Genomic DNA, 14,883 nt, shown 5'->3' with positions numbered 1-14,883 from the left:
TGCACAGAGGCAACTAAAATGATTATGAGAACAGGAAGGCATTATCCTTTCCAAGACACCACTACTTAATCTGATACTCTCTGTATTGTTGTCTCATGGTTTGTTGGGGATTTTTACTGCACCTCCTTTAGGACTCGGGGCTGCTGGGTGGCCAGCAGTAGAAGAAAGCAGACCTGCAGAAAGCAACATCACCCTGAATTAGAAAGCTGATGGGGAATAAAGACTTCACAGAGGCAGTTGCAGGGTTGGACAGTGAGGAGAAAAGAACTCATCAGCTACAAGGTTTATAAAAGAGTAGTGTTGGGGAGACAGTGTCAGATCTGAAGGAAAGTCACTAATTTGTAGCAGGGGATAAGCTTAGCGCTTGCATTTTCTTCATGTAGAAAATCGTGCTCAAACACCACCCTAATCAAAGTAAGTTTCTTGTACCCGCTATCTCTCACAGCCCTTTATCCAGAACCCTTTGTAAGGAGAAGAAATGGGCTGAGAGTGGATGCACCAAATGCAGTTCCCCAATGTAAATGTTAATGTTGCCATGTTCTCAGTTTAACAGCATAGTCAAGAATTTTCAAAGCCTTAACTAGTGCTTTGATAGTAGTAGAATTCATCAGGTTTTTTCTTTTTCAGCTTTTGTGGTTTTCCTGTAAGGAAACAGGCTCTAATTTGTATGCTGCTTCTGAAGCATGACCTTGGTGTGTCTTGTGTATTGATTAAGACAGAAGGGATACCTGAGTGTTTAAGCTCTAGCAGATCATTTCAGTATTATGTCCAATTTAAATAACTTTAATTTGGTTTTTATATAAATGTCACACCACCAAATAGGGTTTTTTGTCTGTCAGTGCAGTTTAGCCACACAGGACAGTTTGCAATTAGCTCATGTGCTGTTCTGGAGCTCTAAAGCACAGCTTGCATATGCAAACAACCTTTCAATTGCTGCCTTTGCCTCTTCTGTCTGCCAGAAAAGTTGGCTCTCCACACAGACCTCATGTGCACTTTGCAACCCTTTCTCTCTCAAGATCTGCTGGTCTGTGAAGGGGGAGGTGTGGTTTTGTCTTCTTTCTTGTACCCTGTGTAGCAGTGGCAGATGAAAAAACATCGTAGATACAGGTACAAAAGCCTTTAGAGCTGTAGAAGCTGTAGAGCTCTGTAGAAGGTACAGAGCTCTCCTCTCTGAAACCTTTTGCTATGGCCCTTTTTCTTTCTTAAGGCCAGAACTCTGTACTAATCCGAGAAATTACTTCACCTTGTGGATACAATCAAATCTTTACTAAATAACCTTGAGTAATTTCCACCACCAAATTCCTTTACTTTTGCTATTGTTAAAAAACACTGTGTTACACTGTCAAAGACAGAATTTATTTCTGTTTAAGCAGTTAGTCTGAGTTTTGGAAGGAAAGGGTTATACATGATCAGAAACATGACTCTGATGTACAAAGTTGTCTTTGCCCTTTTAGAGGCATTAATAGAGTGATTCTGGGGTGGGCACAGTGTCCCTCTAAATCCACATGGATGTACACTCACAGAATTTATTTCTGTTTAAGCAGTTAGTCTGAGTTTTGGAAGGAAAGGGTTATACATGATCAGAAACATGACTCTGATGTACAAAGTTGTCTTTGCCCTTCTTAGAGGCATTAATAGAGTGATTCTGGGGTGGGCACAGTGTCCCGCTAAATCCACATGGATGTACACTCTAAGATAAGTGACATCTGCAGTAAAGGAGCAGAGTCAGAACTGCTGTCCTTGATGTGCTTATGTTGCTTGGAGCAGAGATAACTGAATAGAGGATATTGGTTTTGCTGTGTTATAAACCTGTGAAAGAGAAGGTTGAGAGAAGGAAGGGGGGAGAAACCTGCTCATAAATGCCATTGTCCCCCAAATGTCCCAAATGTACAAGGACATCCTAAACGAACTCTAAACCCGTGACTAGTCTTCAAGATTTGAGTGGGACCACTGATGCTCAAAATTAAACATGCCCTTAGGAGCATGTCCTCATGGAGTAATGCTAAGAAGCAGTGTCTCCCATTGGCTGCTGACAGTCATCTCTTTCTCACCCTGTGTGCTTCCTGATCATGCAGAAAAATGCTTTCTGTGGAGCAATGATGTAATTCAGTCTCATTAAAAAAACAGCCCTTGAGAAAACAGGCACAACGATTTTACATCACACAAAAGTGATATATAATGACCTCATCAGTCAACATTTTAACTTTAATTTACACCATCCTTTTGCTGCAACAGTGAGGATTTTAAGCTTTAAAATAAACTAAAAAGATGCTATATCACATCATTAAAGCTGTCATTAAATAATTGTTAAAATATTGCTTTTATTTTCTCTTTGGAAAATACATAATGTAAAAAGGAATGAACGGTAGGTTAATAAAGAGAATAAAGAAATAAAGATAGAAAGCTCCCACAAAGAAAGGGGAGGGTTATGTAAGGGAACCCTGTGCACCCCCTCAAATGTCCGTGCATCTAAAGATATCAATCTGTCACAGGCAGTATAGGCTGACCTTGTTCACTGGGTAAAGCTGAAATGGAAAATTGAACTGCAGCTTTGGGATCATAGGGGCAGCCAAAGGTCACCCGCCACTCAGGCACTGCCAATGCATATTCCCTGCTGACTCCGTCTAATCCACGGCTAGCTGCTTTCAGTCACCTAGATAGGATCTGCAGCAACAGCCTCCTTCAGGGGAGCGTCTTCCTGAGTGGTTTTCTGCAAAATACTCTTTCTTTTGGGCTCACCTTAAATGTTGTTTAAAATAATGAAAGGAAATAAAGTATTTTGAAAATTGAGCATATTTTACCAGTTTATAAAGATCATGTGTATCTGACTGTGCCCTATTCTGAATTTCTGTTAAGTAGAAAATACACCATTACAAGCAGATTTGGGCAAAAAAGACACAGGATAAGGGCTTGAACTTCAAGTTTTCTTTAAGATCCTGTACTGATCTCATCACTGCTCACAGAGCAGTATGGCATTAAAACATCCAGCAGTGCTTTTCACAAATCTACAAGACAGTCCAGATGTAGATGTCTGATATTAATTTTATCAGGATAAATGTATTTTTAAGAATTTTACAGTTACAGTCTTATTTCCTCATTAAAAAGGATTCTATCAAAACAATATAAAAGAATAAAACTGTGAAGTCATATCTGCCCTAAGTGTAGGCTATCTGTTCTTCTAGACAGCACACAGATTATATATATACAACCATGCCATTAAAGAAAGTAGATAGACATGGTATCCAGCATTAGACACGGAGAGTTCCAGAGCTCCTTCCTCTGAGCACTGCAGCCTGTTAGAGGTTTATCCCCTTGTGCGTCAGAAGGACTTGCATCTTCATAAACTGAAACCACATGCGCACACACATACACACTTTTTTTCCCCTCTCTTCCTATTTATACCGCTTAGATTCTTTGAAGTAAAAGGTCTGATCTTTTATTATATCAAGCATGAATGTATCTCCTATATTTAGCAACCTGAAAAAAACTCTTTGCACAGGTGCATCCTAAACCATTCTGGCTTCTAGCTATTGTTATCTATCCCAGTTTTCTTCTAAATTGTATGGTATTGTGTTTCCTGGAGACATTTGAATATTGTCTGTTTCTTATTTTGTTTTATTTCAAGTTAATTTTGGGTAGTTTTTTGATATTATGTGTTGACGCTTCCTACATATCCTGATTAGAATAATTTTTTTTTTATATTCCAATATCTCTAGAGCCCTGCACTTCATGTAATCCTTTACATGCATATATTGCAATTGCAATACTACTATAAAATCAAAATAATAACTATGAATGTTTGCATTAGGTGCTATACACCTAAGAATTGAACTTTAATTATTCACATCTCCCCCGCATGTGGAAGGAAAATGGGGACATCTGTGTACTTCTTGTAAAAACTTCTAAGCTTTGAAGTCTTTTGAAAGATATTTTTAGGTGAGAGCTCAGTTTCTGTCAGTCACAGGTATAAAAGGAAAGTGACTGTGCATGTGTTGTGTGTATGCGTGTGCATCTGTAAACAAACTTACTTAAGGCTTCTTAATTTCCCAGCAATATTGATTGCTGAGATACTGATTATCAATTAGGATTGTCTATCATGCAAAGAATATTCATTACTTCACAAAGATGCGCAGAGCTTCATGGGTGGACTCAAAATATCTGAAACTGGTTTGTATAACTTCATGAATTAACATAAAAACTCAGGACTGTAGTTTAATTATATTACAGGTATGATTTTAGAGTACACATCATTCAAAATGGAATTTTTTAGCATTGTGTATTTTATAGAAAGTAAAGTGGTGAAATCCAAATAAGTCCTCAGACTTAATGAACAGACCTGAATCAATCCATAAAGTTCTTCCATTGCTTAAGCCTTTAGTGTTGATAAAATTCCCCATTGATCTTGTTCCCATTTGAAAACTACATGAAGAATATTAATACAGAGTACAGATAAATTTCATAAAGTGTATAAGCAAGTGAAAAGCAAAATATATGTTAAAAGACTGAGGAAGTTCTATGTATTCCCTTTATAAAATAAAATCTAAAGTAAAATTGTTCGTGACAGTACTGAAGTTGTGGATAACACTCATTTGTTCTGAACCACACTGGACAAGAACTAACCTCAGGGAAGCCCTGAAATCTGTATTATGTAAGCAGTAATGATTGCTGAGATTGTTTTGGGTTTACGAACTAGGAATTTATGATAACCTGTATCTTGGCCAAGATACCATTACAGAAAACAATTTCTAAATGTAATATCTTAAAAACCTAGAAGATGGTGTTGAAGACCAGATAGGGGTGAACTTTTCATTTTGTTGGACATCATTAAGGAAAGAAAAAAATATTCTATGGAGTTTAATTCATTGATGCTGAAATCTCATCTTGTTTTGAGAAATCCTGTACATCTTAAGTATTGTATTTACAAGAAAAAGAAATTTGATTTAATTTTAAAATAAATGTTTTCCTGAGAAATAGGAGACACAGAGTGGAGATACTCTTCTCAGGCTGAATGGTGAGAGATTAACTTGGTCCAAAGGGTGATACTTCTCTGGAAGCATTCAAATTGACATTTCTTATAAACATCAACAATACACAACACAGAAACCAGATATGACCTTTGTATTAGGTTAAACCTTTATCAAACTCTGCAACTAAGTTGTCTGAAACTTATCTCTGTGTATTGATATACAATAAAACATTTGTAGAACTTTATCTAAATGGATCGCAGAATATTTTACAAAAATATTCTCCTGACATTAGAGAGATGTGTATAAATGTCAACTCATTTTATGTGAGGGGATGCCAAGTGTGAAAGAAATTAAATAGTTTTCTTAATGTCTTGGAGGAAGGCAATGACAAATATGGGACTGAATAGCAGTGCCTGTGATACTGATGTGAACTGCAGCTGCTGGCTGAAAATCCTTTGTGTCTTGCCAGCACAACAAGGAAACTATGGCTCATCTTCCTCACAGATCTGGTTGTTTCCTTGATTTCCTCTGATTAGTCAGAATTACAAGTCATTTGTTTCTTAACTCAGTCCAAAATTGCACACACCATTTATGGACCTATGCCTTGTTGCATTTATTATTTTCTCTTCCAAGAGGATTCAGCCCAATTCAAAGGTTACACTCTTTTTAGATAACTCTTCCAAATCAAATGGCTTTATATATGACCTTTGATAGTTAAAGAGGTCCTTTGGCAACAGTCCCTAAATATTGTATTAAAAGCCACTTTAAAATTGAAAATCTCAACTGAACCCAAATAATAGGGTCCTGTCCTGAAATTCTAGGACTAATGTTGAAATAAATTGGCTTTAAATCACCATTACAAGCTTGTTTCTAGCTTCTGTGTCTCCTCTTTAGACTGCATTCATGCCTTGAAAGTATATGTTAAAAGACATGGCAAGTTTTGTTTGTTAAGGAATTGAAATTGATGAATATCAGAAAGCAATAATTAACTTAGGGTAATGTTTCAGTTTTAAAAGAAATAATTTTAAGTAGAGTAAATTATACAGTGGAATTAAGAATAATTTTTTGAAGATAAAATATATTACTTTTATTATCAAAATAGCCTTTCACTTTCATAAATATTAGTATGGGCTGTAGAATTAAAAATTGAAAATGGTCACTAATGCTGATGATGACAGAGAAGCTACTAGTGTAACTGTAATGATACTGTTAGAATAAGAAAAAGGTGTACATCCTTTTTTACAATTGTTTTACTTTAAAAATCTCATTTCATGTTCATAATTGAAATATCCATTTTAACATTAATAATAATGTCAAGACACAGCATATAAGCTAAAGATTCTGGGAAATTTTGTCTGGCGAGTAAAACTCTGGTGTATTTATCTTCCTGGCAGTTGCAATGACAGATGCCTAGTATCAGCTGTAGCTGGATCTTCTTTTACCATACCTGCCAGCAGGAAGTGAGCTGCTCCAAAATTTACTAACATCACTATGATCAACATGACATCATAATGAAACTTGGGAGAATATTAGAATAATATGTCAGATGTCAGACCAGGAACCATAATTTGTGCAATGGCTCTAAGCAGAATATGGCATTTTTCTGACTGAAAATACACCAGGGCGCTTTGTTCCTCCAAGGATTGCTAATGTAACAGTGCAGTCTTCTGATTTAAACCCTCACAAGCATGGCTGGAACAGCTTGTGGAATAAAGCACGTTGATTAAATAATTCAAAGTACTGTAGAGGGAAATGATGTGTAATCCCTGCTCTTGTAATAGCTCTGCCTGAGAGCAGGCAAGGTGCAGCACAGCAGCAGATAGAAATGCTCAGTCTATTAAGGCCCAGAGCTGGGAGGTGCAGAGCTTCTCCGGAAGCTCTCACTGGAGTTGCAGTGCGTGAGCAACTCCCTGGAACAAGCTTTCACTTGCCAAATATAGACAAAGAGCATTTTTGTTCAGGACATTTATATTAGTCTTCTCTGCATTCTATACATAGCTGCTGTTCCCTTTTATGGCTTGCTCTCTGAAGGGGGTATTCACACCATTTAACTTCTGGCATCTAACTTGGGGACCTAAATTAAGATTGTGGGCTTCATACTTAGTGTTGCTTCAACAGGCAATTCAGAGCTAGTCAGCCCTAAATATCTGCTATTTCAAAAAGGTGGCAAGCAAGTAGAGTAAATTGTAGTAAACAGTCTTTATTATTGTAGCAGAGATTATACCAAAATACCATACCTGGATGAACATACACATTTTAATCAAAGTAAAAAATCATAAATAGCAGGTATCAAATACTGGAGGCAGCTTGCTTTGCTAAAGGCAGATTGATGGAATCATATATGTGTAAATGCATGTTTATTTATATGTTTTATGTCTGTGATAATTAAGGTTTTACTCACTGCTTGACTTCTAAGCTTCTGAGCACAAATTTTATTTCAGAAAATGAAGTTTTAGTCGGTAATATTGTAATTCTTTTAAGTTATTTTTCTGTGTATTTTAAGGCTGTTCATCTTTTTAAATGTGCTCTCTTGTGTGTTTGGTTTAAAAACTGTGTTGTGCACACCTTTTAGCAAAAGAACCATCACTGAGGTCAAGGAAGTCCAGTGTCTCTAAAAATTGGTCCACCTTCATGCAAACCCTTAGGTTATGGGGTTTCTCATTGCAAGTCTACATGCAGATTTACAGTTTATAATAAGCAGTGATAGTGAGCTCATGGCATGTGTGACAGAATTGACATGGGATTGTCCTCAATGGCAGACAAACAGAGCCCTGGGGTCTACCTACTTCTTCTGTCTTCAGGTGACAAGTGGCAGCAAGGGCTAGGGAGGCTCTGGGGAACAGCCATTGGAGGCATGAGGGATGAGAGGGAATTCAGAGGCCAAATGGGAAAGGTATATGCACTAGAAATTAAAACAAACAGGCAAAACAAACAAAGAAAAACCCAACCCAAAGAAAGCAAACACTCACACCCCCGATTTTTTCTTAATTCCTATAAGCTGGGAATATAAAGCCTATTATATAAATATTAAGGTCAAAAGTTCTTACTCTGATTTCAGCCTTCTTACATGAACAGAAGGGGGTCATATATAGGTAAGCTGTAGTTACTAAGGGAAATTCCAGGTCAGACAGGAAGAGATCTGGTGAATTTCAGTGGTCTAGATCCCATCCTTACTACTGAGAATTTTAAATGCAGAAATGAGAAACACTATGAGGTACTATTCTCACACAGAGTCACAGATGGCTGAGGTCAGAAGGACCTCTGGAAGTCACTTGGTCCAAACCACTCTTAAAGAAAAGGCCAGTTACCCAGAACCATGTCCAGATGGCTTTGTAATTTCTCTGTGGATAAAGACACCACTACCTCTTTGGACAAGCTCTGCTTGCTCACCCTCAGAGATAAGTCTTTGCTGATGTTCAAAGGGAGCTTCCTGTGTTTTAGCTTGTGCTCATTGCCTTTTGTCCTGTCACTGGGCACCACTGGAAAAAGCCTAGCTCTGTCTTCCTTATTTCCTTTCCTTGGATATTTATACATATTTATGAGACTTCCACCAAGACTTCTTTTCTCCAGGCTAAACAGCTCCATATCCCTTAGCCTTTCCTCATAGGAGAAGTGCTCCAAGCATCCTTGTGGCCCTTTAGAAGACTTTCTCTAGTAGTTCCACATCTCCTGTCCTGGGGATCTCAGAAGTGGACAGAGCCACTGGTGTGGCCCTGCCAGTGCTGAGTAGTGGATCACAAGAATGCTGTGAAGATATGAATCTGAAAGATTGTGAAGATATCCAGTACCCCAATGACTGGAAAACAAAATAGATCATACGAATAAACACAGAAAGAGTCTGAGCTAATGCAGTAAGTTTAGTCTTAATTATGTTGTTACATAAGCCTTGTGTACTTGACTTTCAGAAAAGAATAACATTCCTTTAGCATAAGTTTCTTTGGTCTCAGATTTCGGACATTTAAAAAGTAGAGTTTAAAAAAATCCTGTGATGCAGAATATCATTGGCACACCCATGATTTATTCAGGAGGTTTTGAAGATGTTTAAAAATATGGGAAAGATGTCATTCGGATTTCTTGTTTGTCTTAAGAATGTGAAAAAGGAATCCAGCTTCACTATGGATCTCTGTTGTGTCGATTTCCTTACGCTAAAAGCTTTACAAACACTGCTTCTCCTTTATGTTCCTGTCCTGCACTGCTTCAGCTGCTCACACCAGCTCTGTGTTTTCCCTCTCAAGCTATTCCTCTTGATGCAAGCAATCAGACCCTGCCCCCATTGTCATCTTTCCACATATCTGCTCTCCACCTGACATCCCAAGGAGGTGCTTGAGTTCCCTTCTACAGTCAACACTACTTACAATAAAACCTCTCAAACAGCCTCTCCCTCTTATTCTTCACTCCATGTTCCTTCCCTCTTGTTCTTTCAATAACAAGTCATTATGAAACAAACATACAGCATGAAAACTGTTGACCAGCATTTTGGCCTCAAATTTTGTTTAAAAATGCTAGAATGTTAGAAAACTCCCTATTATCATTATACCAGAAACATGTACTTCTGCCTGTAGCCATATAAATTTCATATTTAAAATCTATACGATGATATAATAAGTTCTAAAATATTCTGAGTATCGGGACAGATACTCAGAAATGCAGAGAACAACTTAAAATTATCTGATTCCATCAGACAATTACAAAAATAATTTGCCATTTTATGGATATAGTCTCTTTCTACAGTCAGATCATGACATATATATAAATAGCAAATGGAAATAAAATATGCAGTATTTTTTCTATAGTAAAATTTGAAATTTCAAGAAACAACCTCATGGAAAATACTATTTGATACAAGGAATAAAATTTGAATTCACTCTTAACTGGTTATTTTCCAGGTTTTGTAGATATTGACTTGGGATTCAAAGAGGGCCCATGCATTTGCTTTTTGGTTTGTTTTTTTTTTTTTTCTCATTTTTTAGCCACATATGTTTATTTGGGTATATTTTTTTGGGTTTTTTTTTTTTCCCCATTTTTTAGCCATATATGTTTATTTGGCTATGCTTATCTTCTAAAATGCAAAAGGTTTTGTCATATCTGACTACCTCAAAAAAGAGTATTCCTAAATGATAAAAAGAAGAGTGCTAAAAGAAAAATGCTAAAATAAGTGTATCCTACAGAAATCCATCCCATTGTGCAATATTGCCTTTCATGATTCTTCATTATTTAAAATATACTTAAATAAGGACTGATCAAATACTTAGTAGTTCATAGATCTATGTGGTCACGTGACTTTTAAAATCTGAATGAAACAGAGTTCTGTCCTTGCTACTAACAGAGGATTTCATTTGTGGACTTGTGGATGAAAGTGGCTACCTGAATCATTACAGATAATGTGATATCAAATCAGGAAGGAGAAATGTCTGCCTAGAAATTTCTGAATCCAAAGTCTTATAATTATGGTACAATATGCTTGCAATAGGAAAGTGTATTTTCCTTTCTATATTGCATCAGGTTTTTTTGATAGACTGGGGCAAGGAGGGTCCATATCAGTCATTTAATGGAATTGACAAAGTAATTTTTTTTTTCTTGGCTTCCTTAGTGCAACATTCTCTTTTCTGTACTAATGGAATAGTGGTCTAGTGATCACTCAGAGAAGAATGATAGTGAAGTGTTGAGTTCTACATTTACATATGTTATGAATTTTTATGGCCCAAATTTTTCTCAGTGATGTTTATTTCTAGAGAGAAGCTTCCTACTCAGTAGCTATTATGTAAATCTTTGTGGTTAATCATCACCTGACATTTTGGCTTGACTGATGGGCTGATGCCTTTGCTCAGCTGATGTCTATAACTTGCCTTCTCAGTGTTGCTGTGTTTGGACAACTTTTACCATGAACAAAGACACTGCAGGAAGGATGTACACATTGGAAGAATATAAAACAGTTCTGTTTTGCTATTACGCACAACTGAAAATATGGACCAAAAAAAATACCAACAAAAAAAAAAGGAAAGGAGAATAAGTATTAATATGCTTACAGTCTCCTGTAAATCATGCAGCAAGTCTGTGCTGGCCAGACAGCCTCCATTGGTAGTCCTCAGTGCTGCTGATAGGCCATCTTTGTGCCTTCTCATGTCAGTGTTTTTGTCTTGGAATCATAGAGATGCCAACAAACCCTGTCTCAGCAAACTTACCTCTGCCTGTCATTTTACCCTTGTTTTCTAGCTCAGTACTTTTTCACAGCTCTTTCTCACAATTTAGCATTTTTCTCAGACATTTGAAGCAAGATTATACAACCATGTTATGTCAAAAGAAGTCCTTGATGAGAGGAGCTCTAGGAGAGAGGTTATGCACCAGTGGCATTGGGATATGGACACTATTTACTGAGGAAAGCTTCTGTAAGTTTTAGTGGGAAGGATGAAGTGCTGTTCATCCTGGACATACAATAGTCAGGTTTATGTGAAATTAAAATGGTCAAAGCCTCACCTTGCAATGGGTAAATTTTAGAGTGAAGCTCCAAAGAAAGGGAGGAATGAAAGTAAAAGTATCTCTCAGCTTCCTCTCAAACCATTGCCCACTGTGCACCATGTATTTCAGAATCTTCCATTTTTCTACAAATTCACCTCAAAGAATTTAACTATCACACATTTGAGCCTCCCCTTCCTAGGAGATCAGAAGACCATCTGCTCAGGTTTAGACAACACAGTAGTTAAAATGCTGGCATCCTTCCTGCTCTAGCACTTTCATGGCTGTTGCAATCAAAGGAGGCGAATAAGAGATAACACCTCCACGTGTGAGAGGTGAGGGAGGAATGCTGAACACCGACAACATGGTAATGAGTAGGAGAATGTGTAGATGGAGAAAGGAAAGACTGCTGTAGCAGAATATCAACTGAGAGGCAAATGAAAATAGTCTGTCCAAAAATGACAGACAAGGAGTTCGAACTCCATCAACAAAATGAAAGTGGAAAAATGGAATAGGTCAAAAAAAAAGGGACTGAATGCTGTAACTGTGCCAAGAATTCTTCTGAGAGGGTCCAGAGGGATGTGAGGTGTTGACCTAGAAGAACTGAAATGTCCAGAGAGGTCATAGATTCTGCCTAGAAATGAAATAAAAATAAAAAATAATAAAAAAGTAAGAAGTAAAATGTCCTAGTATAAAATATTTGTACTATATGGTCATTATCATGCCAGAAGAGTAGGTTTTTTACATGCAGTATAATTCAAGATAAGGCTAAGATATGTATGTAGAAGCACATAGAGATAGGAATCAGAGATTTAAATCATCAATGAATATACAGCAGGTAAAATTCACATCAGGCAGGCTGGAAGCCATCTGTCACAGTTAGGTTTCCATGAGATGATTGGAAATAGATGTCGACAGATTCCTGCTTAAAACTATCTGTTTGAATATTCAAGAAAAAGTGTTTCTCTGCTATTATAATCACCATTTCAGTTTATATTTTTGCATGTAGACAGTAGAAATACATCAGTATATCCTTAAGAAGCTTTGAGGCACAACAATAAAGGGTTCTGCTTTATTCTTGATACTGATTTATTAAGTTTCAAATCCTTCCTAAGGCAATTTCCTTTTTCTGAATAAAGAGTATGTTAATCTACTAGTCTTAAGCCCTGTTTCTTTCTCTGTGCATTAAACCTTATATTGAGGCTATCATTCTTCTTTAGTTCCAGGAGGAACAAAATTTGTAAAAAGAAGGTTTTTTAAAAATAAACTCCTCAACCTTTATGCAGGAATAAAAATAAGATAAATACTGGAAAGCACTTTAGGGGACTAATATCACAATGTTTTATTAAATTCATTAAGCATTTAGACAAAATATTTTATTGTTCCTAGCTTTCTGTAGTCAAAAAATATAAATTCAAAATTACTGTGTTGCTGTAATAGGTTCCTCTCCAGAAAAATCTTTCCCATGAGCAAACAGTTCTTTGATGGATCTATGAATGAGATGTTATGGTGTGATACATGAATTAAATCACAAAATACTGCATTATTTTTGTGACAACATTTGATTTCATCCTGTGCTATGTATTTTAATAGGAACTGTGTACACTTTTTCAAATAGAATAAAGCCAATCAAAATTAAGACAAGGTTGTTTATGATGCCTCTGTATTTTTATATTAAATACCAGCCAATTCATAAGCCACACATGCTACATTTTTTGGTTTCCTGACAACAACAAAAGTTACTAGAGCTTTCAGTTTACTCTTTTATTTAAGCAACAATATATTACAGGATACTTTCTTCAGTACAGTAAACTCAGAACTTCCCACTGGTTTCAACTATTTTAAAACAGAAGCTGCGGATAGTTTGATTTAAAATTTCATGTTTGCATTTAAAAGGAAAAAACCAATTCTATGAACCATTACTACCAGAATAGCAGTGTATATTGAAAATGTTCCATGTTACTTTTTGTGTCTTTTTACTGTTTGTCTGATGCTATTATTTATTCTGATAGCCATAAATATACACTGATGCCTAAAGATGGCACATCTTACATATTCTGGCTGGTCACACAGTAATTTGGCTAATCTATTTGTAGATGAGGGTATATTTTATATATATATAATTATTTATACGGTATGTATTCATTTGGTCTAGTGGGAATTGTCCCTGTCCATGACAGAAGGGTTGGGACAAGGTGATCTTTAATGTCCTTAACAAAGCTTAATGTTCTATGATTCTGTAATTCTCTGTAATACTTAGTGGTGTACTTGGATTCCATGCCACAGTTGTAGGATGAACTTTCTGAAACCACGGAAAATTCAAGGTCTTCTGCAGTTATAGTCCAAACTTTTTTTGGATCTACAAAGCAAATTTTAAAGCAGCAAAAGCTGTGCTATGGTGTAATTGCTGAAATGACAGCTATAAGTCCAGTTTCATTCCTATTTGGACCGTAGTGTCATGTTCAGAATAGAGGCTCAGTATTCTCCATGAGTTTTTGAATGATACCACTCTACTGGTATCAAGAACTTGTGGGCTCTTGACTGTCTTGGAAAGTACAAAAAATAAAAATAATGACTAAAATTAAAGAATTAAAGTTTGTGTGTGTGTGGGCATATATATATATATGATTTTTTTAAGTCTAAAATTTACCAACTAAATTCAGAGCAGCTATAACACAAAAATGCACAGAAATTACAGCACAGGAGGTGGTTCCTATAATAGGACAATATTATGAAATGAGACTATAAGACAAAGGAGAATGCTAGCACATCACAGTATTCAGTAAATTAATGAAATTAGAAATCAACACACATCTAAGTGGAAGAAAATTAAAACTACATGTCTTGATTGACTACAAGATAAACACAAATCAAATGGTTAACAATAAACATTATCTTTAGTGGGAAAAAGTTGAAAAGCAGCTTTAAATTTCATCGCATTTGGTACAGTGTAGTACCCAGAAAAATAAATAACAGCTCTTAATAAGAAAACAGTTTAATCAAGTGATACACATGAAAGTTTTACAAAACATATATATTTTATTTTGTGTGGTCAAGTTCTTGTGTGTTAAGATCTGGAAGGTAACATCTGTAAAAAGAAAAAATGTTGGGTTTTTTTAAATTTTCTTGTGGAACAATCACAAGGTTGGAAGAGACTTTCAAGATAATCAAGTTCAACCCATGCCCTCAACTAAAACAACAACACCTCAACTAAACCATGGCACCACATCTAATCCTTTTTGAAACACATCCAGGGATCGTGACTCCACCACCTCCCCAGGCAGGCCATTCCAGAACTTTATCATTCTTTCCATAAAAAACTTTTTCCTATTATTCAACCTATATTTCCCTTGACAGATCTTAAGACTGTGTCCTCTTGTTCTGTCACATGTTGCCTGGAGGAAGAGACCACCTGACCACAGCCACCTTTCAGGGAGTTGTAGAGAGTGATGAGGTCACCTCT

The 14,883-nt window shown here is 36.4% G+C and overlaps 1 protein-coding gene across 2 annotated transcripts in view; it reads left to right on the top strand.

Moving 5' to 3' along the window:
* Positions 1–14,883, top strand: part of KCND2 (potassium voltage-gated channel subfamily D member 2) — a 267,546-nt gene that overhangs the window by 84,011 nt on the left and 168,652 nt on the right. The gene's annotated exons all lie outside the window — the stretch shown is intronic.

This window comes from Passer montanus, unplaced genomic scaffold (genome assembly GCF_014805655.1).
Source record: "Passer montanus isolate IOZ18808 unplaced genomic scaffold, ASM1480565v1 scaffold6, whole genome shotgun sequence".
Taxonomy (NCBI): domain Eukaryota; kingdom Metazoa; phylum Chordata; class Aves; order Passeriformes; family Passeridae; genus Passer; species Passer montanus.
The sequence above is the reverse complement of the archived record's forward strand: the minus strand, read 5'-3'. Positions and strand labels throughout refer to the sequence as shown.